Raw genomic sequence first — 12,324 nt, 5'->3', positions numbered from 1 at the left:
TGAAGATGGTTGGTAGTCTATTAATGTCACATCAAAAGTTTTGTGTAGATTTTCAAACTCCATAGACTCCAAACAATAAGAAACTGTCTTCTTAAAACATTCTTGTAAAGTCTGTTGTTTTGAAGTTTGCTTAGTGAAAATTAAATAATTAAATAAGCTTTGGTTGTCTCAATTGTCTCTGGCACTTTCTTCCTTTCATATTCATTGCATTCTTTGTACATGTAATGGATGAAACACGTTTTATTATGTTGTTCATGATTTTGGAGTTTTTTCCTCTTTATGAAATTTTGAGATTGAAAAATTGACATTTAGCTTTTATTTCATCTTCATAAGCTATGAACGGTTCCCAAATACAACTTTTTCTTAAAATACTCATGATTTTATTACAATCAAATAATTCAAAATTAAATACTATTATTAAAATTTATTTTGCTTATGGTTATGAATGCTGATAGAAAAACTAATTCTACAAAGATTGAAATTATGATATAATCTAATTTTAATTTTTGTCTTATATTTAATTTAAAACTTATTGGCTCAAAATGGATATTATGCTCTTCAATTTCCTTGACCACTGCATGACCTCTTAATATTTATTGAGTGTTCATTTATTTCCCTATTTAACTGTTTGTACTTTCCTAATAATTGTTTGTACATGAAATTAAAAGCTTTCACAAACACCATTAAGCAGTATAGAATTTCACTCTTGCCATGATAAATATGCATTTATACTTAGACTGACTATAAGGATTTCAATATATAAAGCATATAGGAATATTTTCATTCCAGTTGGTGTCTAGAATGGTTACTTATATTTAACCATTTATATGGTTTATATTTGATTGGTGTGTGAAACATATACAAGCACACAATCATGTGACACCAAATATGCTCTTAGTGTTTAGCATCAGGTGTTACTTCAGCTCCTCAGTGACTATTGAGTATTTACTCTGTGCATAGGTTTGGCTCAGTATTATGGGCAGCAAAGAAGTATTAGACATAATCTCAGCCTTCACTGGGGTTAGGTAGATGCACCCATGAAAAATGAAAACAAACAATACAAAACAATATAATATTAAATATTAAGTAGTACAGATGTTAAGTTTTACTGGAGTTAATGTCAATAATTAATACATATTGCTTATCTTTTCAGTCAAGGTCCATTTTACTGAAGGTGCAATAGCACACTGACTTTAGTTTTACTTTATAAGGAGACTATGTAAGTATAGAAGACAGCAGGGGCTATGGAAGGGCATATAATTTAAAATTCAACTCATGTTTCAATGAGGAGGTAGCTTGAAAATTTTGTGATCTAATTAAGCCCAGTGTCTTCAAGGTCTGTCCCATCCATAGGTGGACTGAAATTTTAAAAAGTCTCATCTCCTTGGTCATTTTTTGTAGAAATTGATCCACAAATTTCTTTTGTAAAAGCATTATGCCTTCTGGAATACCCTATTAGAGTACTATTTTTGGAAATACCTTTTGAGCAAGCATTAATACCTTAGCATAGATTGGTTTATCTTACTGTAGATCTGGTAAACTTTAATAAAAATTAGAAAGACACTGAATACAGAGTATGGACACTATCCCCTTTAGAAGATAGTGAAAGAGAATGATGAGGTGTAGAACAGAGTGTGAAAAGACACTGGACATTGTCTCAATTATTTCAGGTAGTTGTGAGGATTCTGAAGGTTCCCTTTCTGTTGATCAAAAGCTCCTGTAAAGATCTAATGGCAAAAAGATTAGATCCTCTACTTCCTCTTTAAACTCTGATAAAGAGTTGTACTCACACTGGCTTTCCTCATTCTTGTAGAATCCTGTAAATCTTCAGTTGACTGCTTTCAGTCAATTTTAGGATTAGGGAGGCTCAAGACACTTCAACTCTGTCAGAAGAGCCAGTTATGTAGCTAACCCCTTCTTTTACCCCAAAATAGCTCTTTGGCAGGTTTGAGGCCAGGAAATATCCTATTAGAGTCCTTGTCTACAGGCCTTTTGGGTGTCATGAACCAGGCCTGGACTATAGATAGTACTGAGTATTGTTCTAAGACATAGTGATGATATCAGGGAATGACTTAAATTTATCTCAATTTAATGAGATCAGATACATGTACAAGAGATGTTGGAGTGGGGGGAAAGTAATAAAATATAAATCATGTTTCTTTTTATTCTGTGACAGTGTTAACATAGCACATTTGTAAAAACCAAGGTAGAAAATAAAAATAAAGAGAAACTATGAACACCACGTCACAGAGGCCTGCCACTGCTATATAAGATTGATTCCTATCTCCTCCATATCATCACCAGTCACCTACCTATTAATGTCTGCTGGTAAAAGCAGTGTCAAAGGCCCAGCCACTCTGCCAAAGTGAAAGATAGAAAGACCCCATCCATTCCTTCTTGGCTGCTCTAAACAAATCATCTGAGAGTGGAAATAATGCAGTGATTAGGTTTCCTTGGTTTACTCTGTTTAAAGCAATTTATCCAGATAAGCCTTCCCTTTTCCTCCATTTTTTCTGGCAAAATGCCATCAGAAAAGATCATGCAAAGCAAATATACTAGGCTTAAAGATTTCCCTATATATTCCACTTCCAAAAAATAGATTTAATGGAAACAAAATGAATTATGAAGTTATCTTTTCTGGTTTTAACCCAAATTAACCAAGTTAACACCTGGAAAAAACCTCAGCTTCTCTTGCTTCTGTAAAATTAGGTGGTGATTGAAGATTGTGAAAAATATGCTGATAAAGTCAAGAGGAAAGTTTTAAAGTGAAATATTGTGATTAAAAATTCCATCAAGAATTTGGAGAACAATTTGACAGAATTCAAGCCAACCAGTGTCATTTATAATACAGTTGACTCCAAGGACTGTGTGTGAAAAACAGATTAAAATGACTAGTTCCTGGGGAAAAAGGATTTGAATACGCAAACACTTTTCTACACCAGCCATATTTTAAAGTGTTTGAAAAGACTTTAAAACTCACATTTGTACTTTTTTTTTAATTTTTGGAAATGTAACTCATGTTTCTTTGGATAGAAATGGGCATTTATTTTATGAGAGAAACTGTCTCTTATTTCAAAACTATACCATAAAGTTTCTATTGGTGTAATAAAACAGTTGAATTAGTTTTGAATATTTGTACAATCAAAATGGCATCATGTATGAATTAACTCTATTATTATAATTCCAATACCCTGCTGTTACAGTATCAATACCCTGCTGCTTTTATGGTGTGCCTTGTTTTTTACTCAAGCAATGTTCAGGAAGATGAGTATGGAAACAGAATACTGTTATCCTCCACTAATATTACCTAATACAGTTCTGCTGCTTTATGGATACTACTTATTTCCCCCTCCCCTTCTTTTCCCCTTTTTTGTCCCTTACCCCTACTCCTGTCCAGTTCAGTAAGGTGCACTGGGCCAAAAGGACAGGAAGGGGAGAAGTGATATATTTGTTGGAAAAGTAAACTATTTTTTCCTAATAAACTCTTGAATGCAAACTACCTCAGGGTGGCTTAAGAGCATTTGCTAACACATTGAAGCAACTGGTATGATTTACATTTACTTTTTTCAGTCAACAAACAATAGCTGGATATCTTCTGTGTGCCCATTATTTCAAGCATTGGAAATACAAACATGAATAAGACAATCCCTGACTCAAAGAATTCACTGTTTAGTGTATGTGTTGATGGGGAAGTCTGTAAGGAGGGCAAGGCAGAAGGAATGGATGTACAAGGCAAGAAGAAACCATAAACAAATGGTGAGGGAAGAGGGGGCAGTAGGTAGCCAAAGATGGGGTTGGGAAGGGACAAGAATTATATCACAAAGGGTTTAGTGCACCACTGTTCATTACAGAGGTGGTTTCTTTTATTGGAAGGGGATGTTTCATGCAGTCTGGATGAAATATCCTCCCAAATCATCTGCTTCCCTTTATTCTCATTTCATGCTTACCAAGTTATTTTTTTTTGCTTGATTTTAGAGACACCATTTATGGTGAATTGTACTGTGTCCCCCATTTTGGACATGTTCTTGGACTTGGTTCACATTCTGGGATGTTTGGGCCCATTGTAAATATCTTCAAGATGTTACTTCAGTTAAGATGTGGCCCAACTAAATCAGGCTGGGCTTTAATCCAGGTTGCTGGAGTCCTTTACAGGTAAAGTGAAAGCCACACAAAGAGAGAAGCTAAGAGAGGCTGCTGTGTGTACTGCCATATGACAGAAAGGTGAAGGACTGAAGATTGCTGGCAACCAACTCCAGAATGTCATAGTCTTCTTTAAGAAAGCATCACCTTGCTGATGCCTCAAGTTTGGACTTCTCCTAGCCTCAAAACCATGAGCCAATAAGTTCCAATGTGTGGTATTTGTTTTAGCAGCTGGGAAACTAAAACACCATGATATCAGGAAAGGGTTACATACAGCAGTGGGCAAAATAACATGGTAACTGGAAAAATGAAACCGTCATTTAAAATGAAATAAATTGGACAGAATACAGGGCCTATTTGGGGCCCAGAGTATTTAGGAATTAATTATATGATAAAAATAGCATTTCAAATCAATATGGAAAATATGAACTATTTAAGAGATGAGGTTGGAACAACTGGTTAACATTTGGGAAAAGAAGAAAACTCAATCCATGGCTCATTCTTTATACTAAGTGTATTAGCTAGGGTTCTCTAGAGAAACAGAATCAGCAGGAGATATCTTTAAAAATAAAATTTGTAAAAGTGCTTCACATATAAAAATCTACTTGCAAAGTCCCCTTGGGGAAATGGTGAGAAAGGGGAAAAACTCAACTTCCCGAAGTGGAATTCTTGATATTCTCACAAGCAGTGGGGACAACCAAAGCAATAGGCTGAGCCCCCAATCTTGGGGTTTGTATATATGAAACTTAACCCTGCAAAGGATAGTTAAGTCTACTTAAAATTAGGCCTAAGAGTTATCCCCAGAGAACTTATTTTGCTGCTCAGATGTGGCCTCTCTCTCAGCCAACATGACAAGTAAACTCACTGCTCTCCCCCTCTCTACATGGGGCATAACTCCCAGGGGTGTGGACCTTTCTGGCAACATTGGACAGAAATCCTGGAATGAGCTGGGACTCAGCATCAAGGGATTGAGAAAACCTTCTTGAGCAAAAGGGGGAAGAGCAAAATGAGACAAAATAAAGTGTCAATGGCTGAGAGATTCCAAACAGAGTTGAGAGGTTATCCTGGAGGTTATTCTTGTGCATTAAATAGATATCACTTTTTAGTTAAGGCGTAATGGAGAAGCTGGAGGGAAGTGCCTGGAAATGTAGAGCTGTGTTTCAGTAGCCATGTTTCTTGAAGATGATTGCATTATGATATAGCATTCACAATGTGACTGTGTGATTGTTGAAAACCTTGTGTCTGATGCTCTTTTTATCTTCCTTATTGATAGATGAGCAAAACATATGATTAAAAATAAATAACTAGTAGGGGGAATAAATATTAAAATAAATTTAGTAGATTGAAATGCTAGTGAGAGAGAGGGTTAAGGGATATGTTATGTATGAATTTTTTCTGTTTTCTTTTTATCTCTTTTTCTGAATTGATGCAAATATTCTAAGAAATGACCATGATGATGAATATACAACTCTGTGATGATACTGTGTTATTGATTATATATCAAGAATGGAATGATCATATGGTAAGAATGTTTGTGTTTGTATGTGGTTATGTTCAATTAAAAAAAAAGTGTCTCACATAACCGTGGGGATGTAGAGTCCAAAGTCTGTGGGGCAGGCTCTGAGCTGGCAGCTCCAATGAAGTTCCTTAATGAACTCGCAGGAGAGACTGGCTGGCTGAAGCAGGAAAAGTGATTGTCTCTTCTGAATCCTGCTTAAAAGCCTTTCAGTGATTAGATTAACCACCTCTCACTGCAGAAGACACTCCCCTTAGCTGATTAAATGCAATCAGCTGCGGATGAAGCCAATGTGGTTATTATTTAAGTCCATGAAATGTCCTTATACCAACAGACAGGCCAGCATTTGCCTAACCAGATAACTGGGCACAATCACCTGGCCAAGTTGACACATGAACCTGACCATGACATTCTACCCCTAGTCAACTTGGCAACTATACACATCACCTTAAACCGTACTTAATCCCTAAATAGAAAACAATAACAGACACATTTTTCCCTGCCTAACAATACTCAACTGTCCGACATACAATCAGAAATGCAATAAATCCCTCCAGAATAAGGTGCAAGTCCTTGGGTAATAGTTACTCTTAAACTGGATATCTTACAACTTAAATACTATAACATGAACAAAACAGCTTATGTCATATGATAAAGGAGATAAAATAAAGAGGAAAACAAAGATATTTGAGTTATGTATAAATACATAGATACTAATTACAAAGCAAGGAAGAACTAGTCATACCATTACAGGCCTCGTTTCTGCAACTGATCAAGTGGTCATAGTTCATATTTATCATTATCTCCTTCCACTACCTATTCCATGTTCCCTTTACCCTCAGCAAGCACTTCAACTGGCTGTGATTCTTTGCCTGGTGGGGTGACTCAAACCTTCATTCCTCAAATTTCAGAGCCATTGGTAGTCCAGCCTGGATTGGGTTGCTGCAGGTTTCCATTGCTTTTTTTTTTTTTTTTCACTTTTTAACCTCTTATTATGGAAATTTTAAATATACACAAAAGTAGAGAGAACAACATGTGCTCAAAAACAAACTTTAAAAATTATCAGGGTGTTGTCAATCGTTCTTAACTCATCCTCCCCAAAACAAAACACACACGCCACATGCACAGACATTAATATTTGCTCCTGGGTTATTTAACAGCAAATTACAGACATGTCATATAACCCAATCCAGGCTGGACTACCAATGGCTCTGAAATTTGAGGAATGAAGGTTTGAGTCACCCCACCAGGCAAAGAATCACAGCCAGCTGAAGTGCTTGCTGAGGGTAAAGGGAACATGGAATAGGTAGTGGAAGAAGATAATGATAAATATGAACTATGACCACTTGATCAGTTGCAGAAACGAGGCCTGTAATGGTATGACTAGTTCTTCCTTGCTTTGTAATTAGTATCTATGTATTTATACATAACTCAAATATCTTTGTTTTCCTCTTTATTTTATCTCCTTTATCATATGACATAAGCTGTTTTGTTCATGTTATAGTATTTAAGTTGTAAGATATCCAGTTTAAGCATCTCTAATAATACTTAAAAAAAACAAAATGAACAGAACTGCAACCTTAAAAAATTAACCGTAATTCCTTAAAATCATCTAATCCCCAGCAGCATGTGCCTCACGATGTTTTGCAATAGGAAGTATGCAATATACCCTATTGCTGGGGACTGGCTCATTCCCCCTTCCTCAAAGATGTCTTTTTAACTTTCATTGCAGGAAATTTCAAACACATACACAAACAGAGAAAAAAGATATAATGGACCACAAATACCATCACCCAGGTCAATCATTTATTTTCTCATAAGCAGGCATTATCCACTCCACCTGACTTTCATCCCAGATTATTTTAAGGCAAATACCAGACATCATGTAATTTTATTCATATATAGTTCAGCACCTAAAAGATGTTCTTTCACTTTGAAACAGCATCTAAACTGGAGTCACAGTTTGTACTTAAATGTGTCTCCCAAGATTCAATTTATTCATTTTTTTTAAAAAAATTTTATTGTGAAATATAACATATATACAAAAAAGCAATAAATTTCCAAGTACATTTTAACAAGTAGTTATAGAACAGATTTCCATTTATTCTTTAACAGCCCCCCCACACTCCTTTTTTTCCCCAATGCCATTGTTATGTTAGACAAACTAGGAGTTTTGACCTAAAGAATGACCTTATATTTTAAATCAGGTAGCTGGCTTCCTCATCATATGAAGTTTTACTGCTCTATCTCCATACATATTTTTTAAAATCAGTAGTTGTCTTAGAGGCTGGATTAGACTCAGGTTCAAATTTTCAGAGGCAAACAGTTCATAAGTATATTTTAAAAATACTTTCTCTGTGGTTACCCTGGCATTTATATTACACAATCAACATAGAAAATGTACCAATTTAGTGCCCCAAAATATATGAGGCAAATACTGGCAAAAATGAAGGGAGAAATAGACAGCAATAAAATAATAGTAACAGACTTAAATACACCACTCAACAGGCAGAACATCTAGACAGAGGATCAATAAGAAAACAGAAAACTTGAATATGCTTTTAACAGTGTTTAAAACATGAAAATGCTTAACTTATTTTAGCCTATATTTACTGTGGGGTAGACCACTGTAATGACTAATAAATACCTGAGAAAGAACATTATGAGTTGAACTGTATATTCCAAGAAGATATACTGAAGTTCTAACACCCAGTACCTGTGAATGTAATCATATTTGGAAAAAGGGTCTTTGCAGATGTAGTCACGTTAAGGTGAAGTCATATTGAATTAGGGTGAGTTCTAGCTCAATATAACTGGTCTCCTTATAAAAGGAGCAGAGACCTGGGGAGAAAACCATATGCAGACAAGGCAGAGACTGAAGTGATGCCTCTACAAGCCAATGAATGCCAAGGACTACTGGCAAACACCAGAAGCCAGAAGAGGCAAGGAAGGATTCTCCTCTATAGGTTTCTGAGGGAACATGTACTTGCCAACACCTTAATTTTAGTATTCTAGCCACAGAGCTGAGAGACATAAGTTTCTGTTATTTTAAGGCATTTAGATTGTGGTACTTTGTTATGACAGCTTTAAGAAACTAAGACAAAGCAGAGATCTTGGAACTCAGAAATATAATTTATTAGGTAAAAGAGCTAGTACTGACAAGTCTTCTGGCTGCATAAAGAAGAACTATGTGGATATTTCTGCCAGCTAAATTGTAGCACGCATCCTCTCTATTCTTTAACTCTTTTTTTTTTTTTTTTAAAGGAAAGACAGAGAGAAGGAAGGAAGGAAGAAAGGGAAACATCTTTAAACATTTTCTTGTTTTATTGTATTTTGTTTTTTTGTTTTTGTTACATGGGCTGGGGCCGGGAATCGAACCGAGGTCCTCCAGCATAGCAGGCAAGCACTTTGCCCGCTGAGCCACCGCGGCCCGCCCTCTTTAACTCTTTTAAAGAAACACTCCTGTCATCCCGCATCCCCATTTTTGCTGCCTTACAACTCCTCAAGTTTTTAGAAATTTCTCCTCATCTGTTTAAAAAGGAAAGTAATTCAGCCTCTCAAAATAACTCCTTTAACAAAGAGTGTCTTTTTTTCTCTTCTGCCCATAAAAACATGGAATTTTCTCATTTGACTGACAGTCTGTATACTGGCAACCTTTGGAGTAAAAGTCCTGCGGGAGAGTCTCTGAGGTAGCTTCATTTGGTGTTTCTATTCTTCACACATCGTCATCTTCCAAACCCTCTGGGTGGGTCACTTGTCTTCCCTGTATCAAGAGAATCTGGCATAATCAAAATGGGAAGTTGTCTTGTAAAACTCATCATCTCAATGTTGGTAAAATAGCACAAAGGCTACTGATGAAAGTAGCCTATTTGTCCAAGGACACCATGCTATTATCAAAGTAATACCATTTTCCTTTTGGTATATTTACACAGGCAGTACAGTGGCCATGGTTCCATAATGTTTGGATACTGTAATAAAGCTATGTACATAGTATCTTGCTCCAGGATACATACAAACTCAAACATATTCAGAGCTCTAAAAATTATAATTATATCAAAGCTTGACCCTCCAAGTCCTGTCAGAGTCACTTCCCAGCAAGTTCTCCCCATTGACTTCAGCTTTTCAAATCTGTCTTTGCATTCCTCCTAATCCTCCATTATTTCTTCTCTTTCAAAAGTGCCCCTGGCTCTATGGATGAGAGCATGACTCATCAGACTAAAGATATTTTATGTAGCAGCTGATATATTCACAAACGATGTTGTATGGTATTGAATAGTTTCTACTTGAGAGGTTTATTAGTGCTTTGGGGGAGAAGTGAGCAGTGACAATGTGAGCGTAACATTGTCCCAGGGGAAGAGCTGAACTACCTAGACTTGCTATCTCTCAAGGGGACAGCAAAAGTGACAGATTCAGAGCCATCCATGGTGTTGCTGCAGACCTTATACATGAAGATATTATCCCAAGACATGGCACGATTGATCCATTTGGAAAATTTTCTGGAACTTGTTTGTATACACCTGTAACACCATGTTTTCTGCAGCAATGCCATGGATTTTAGTCAGTCTCTCACACATTTTAGACATGGCCTCCATCATCAGCATAGTCACATGATAATGGAAAGGTTTTCAGACATGAAGCCTTAGTTAAATATTTCTAGTAGTAAGAAAATCAAAAAGTGATGACAGTCAAAGATCAAAGAAATCTTAGCACATTCATGGAAAGTATCCAGAATCATTCTGTTTGTGATTTTGCCAGACTTCTTTTGCCACCACATCTGACCACCCATTGGCATCCTTCAGCTCCAAGTAGGAATGCTTCTTCTCACAATTCAGATCTTTGTGCAGTGCATTTAAATAAAAGACAGCTCCTGAGGATCTTGTTGCCAGTAGCCAAAAAAGGAAAAGGAAACAGCTTCCCATTTACTTGTTTTTTTTTTAATTGACAGCCTCCAGGAATCGAACCCTGGTCTCTGGCATGGCAGGTGGGAACTCTGCCAGTGAGCCACTGTTGCCCGACCTCTCATTTACTTTCATACATAAACTATTAGGATAATTATCTTCTTGAGAGCAACTTGTTTCTGCCAGGCAAAGTTTCAACTGAATTTGGACTGTAAAAGCTCTCCTAACATCTGGCAAAATCCCTTGAAATGCATATCTCTCTAACTTGCTGAGGTGTCAGAGCAAAAATAAATAAGTAAAACTTCTCTTTAAATCGTTAAATACTGCTTTGAACTAAACTCGGGGACTTGATGAAACATCAAGGATGTCCTAAAAGGGCAGTTTTTTTTTAACTGCACATCAGGATGGACAGGAGGAATTGGGGCAGATGGCTACTGCATCTCAAACGTGGGTTTAGTGTCTTGAAGAAGAACGGAACCAACAGGAGAAGACGATGAGTGAGATCCAACTGAGGTGGAAGGTAATGAATGGATTCCAGCTACGATGGTCAAGTCAGGTTCTACAGGTGATGAGCTACGATCCAAATTGAAAACTGATGATTTTATTGTGGATAAATCAGTAAGTCCTTCAAGAGTCCGTGGGTATCAGCATCTATACAATTCTCTGATTTTGATCTGAACTGCAGGGCTGCAGCCACTCTTCAATAAATGCAGAGCTCTCATCAGGAGGTCATGTTGCATCCAATTTTATTTTGTCCAGCAAAGCCTAGTAATACTTGTAGTTCAAACACTGTAAAACTAGAAACCATATTTCTCAACTCCTTGAAATCTGCCATTTTATACCACGGGTGGGCGCCGCAGCTGGTACTGTCACCACAGACCCTGCTGCCGCTAATTACTCCACCACCACCAGGGCCACTTCCATTGCCTCAAGCACAGTCCTGTACTGGGCACTCCTAAATACATTGCCTCCATTGATTTTTTTTTTAACATGGGCAGGCACCGGAAACGAACCCCGGTCTCCAGCATGGGGGGAATTCTGCCACTAAGCCACCATCCCACCACGCTGGCCTCCAATGATTTAAATCACAAGGCATGGTAGTACTAAGAGATGCCCTAGGGGATCACCTAAATTCCAGGAAAATTCTTCTTTACCTCCATTGTGTAGTTGCAGTCCTATTTCCCCCTGATAGTCGGGGTCAATCACCCCAGCCTTTTTGATCAAGGGGCATGAGTAGCTTAAAGTGACCAGGTGGCCGTCTTAGATTCCAGTTAAATGGAATCATTGTTGTTTCTTCTGGTGGAAGCATTCCAATTTCTAGAACTAAAACCTATAGGCCCGCAGAGGTCAAGGTTGTAAGGATAGAAAGCAAAAATTTTCCTAGTGGATCACTAGGGGTAACAGTGAATGGTGCCATTCCTATCTCCACCCCTCAGTTCCTGGACCCGTGAATCCTGGCTACGGGAAAAGCCGCACCATACAGTGTATGTTGACTCAGAGCATGCACAGCATCCTGGAGAACATCACCCCAGCCCTGCAAGGTATTGCCACCTAGTTGGCACCACAATTGAGTTTTCAAAAGGCCATTCTATCATTTTATCAATCTAGCTGCGTCTGGATGATGGGGAACACGGTAAGACCAGAGAATTCGATCAGCATGTGCCCATCCCTGCACTTTGTATGCTGTAAAGTGGGGTTCCTTGATCAGAAGCAATGTTGTATGGGATACCATGATGAAGGATAAGGCATTCTGTTAGTTCATGGGTGGTA

At 37.4% G+C, this 12,324-nt stretch overlaps 1 pseudogene; it reads right to left on the bottom strand.

Moving 5' to 3' along the window:
* Nucleotides 1-11,389, bottom strand: part of LOC143671788 (E3 SUMO-protein ligase PIAS2 pseudogene) — a 51,334-nt pseudogene extending 39,945 nt beyond the window's left edge.
* Nucleotides 11,390-12,324: the final 935 nt, after the last annotated feature.

The sequence above is a fragment of the Tamandua tetradactyla genome, chromosome X (genome assembly GCF_023851605.1).
Source record: "Tamandua tetradactyla isolate mTamTet1 chromosome X, mTamTet1.pri, whole genome shotgun sequence".
Classification (NCBI taxonomy): domain Eukaryota; kingdom Metazoa; phylum Chordata; class Mammalia; order Pilosa; family Myrmecophagidae; genus Tamandua; species Tamandua tetradactyla.
This window is presented reverse-complemented; position numbering and strand designations above follow the sequence as displayed.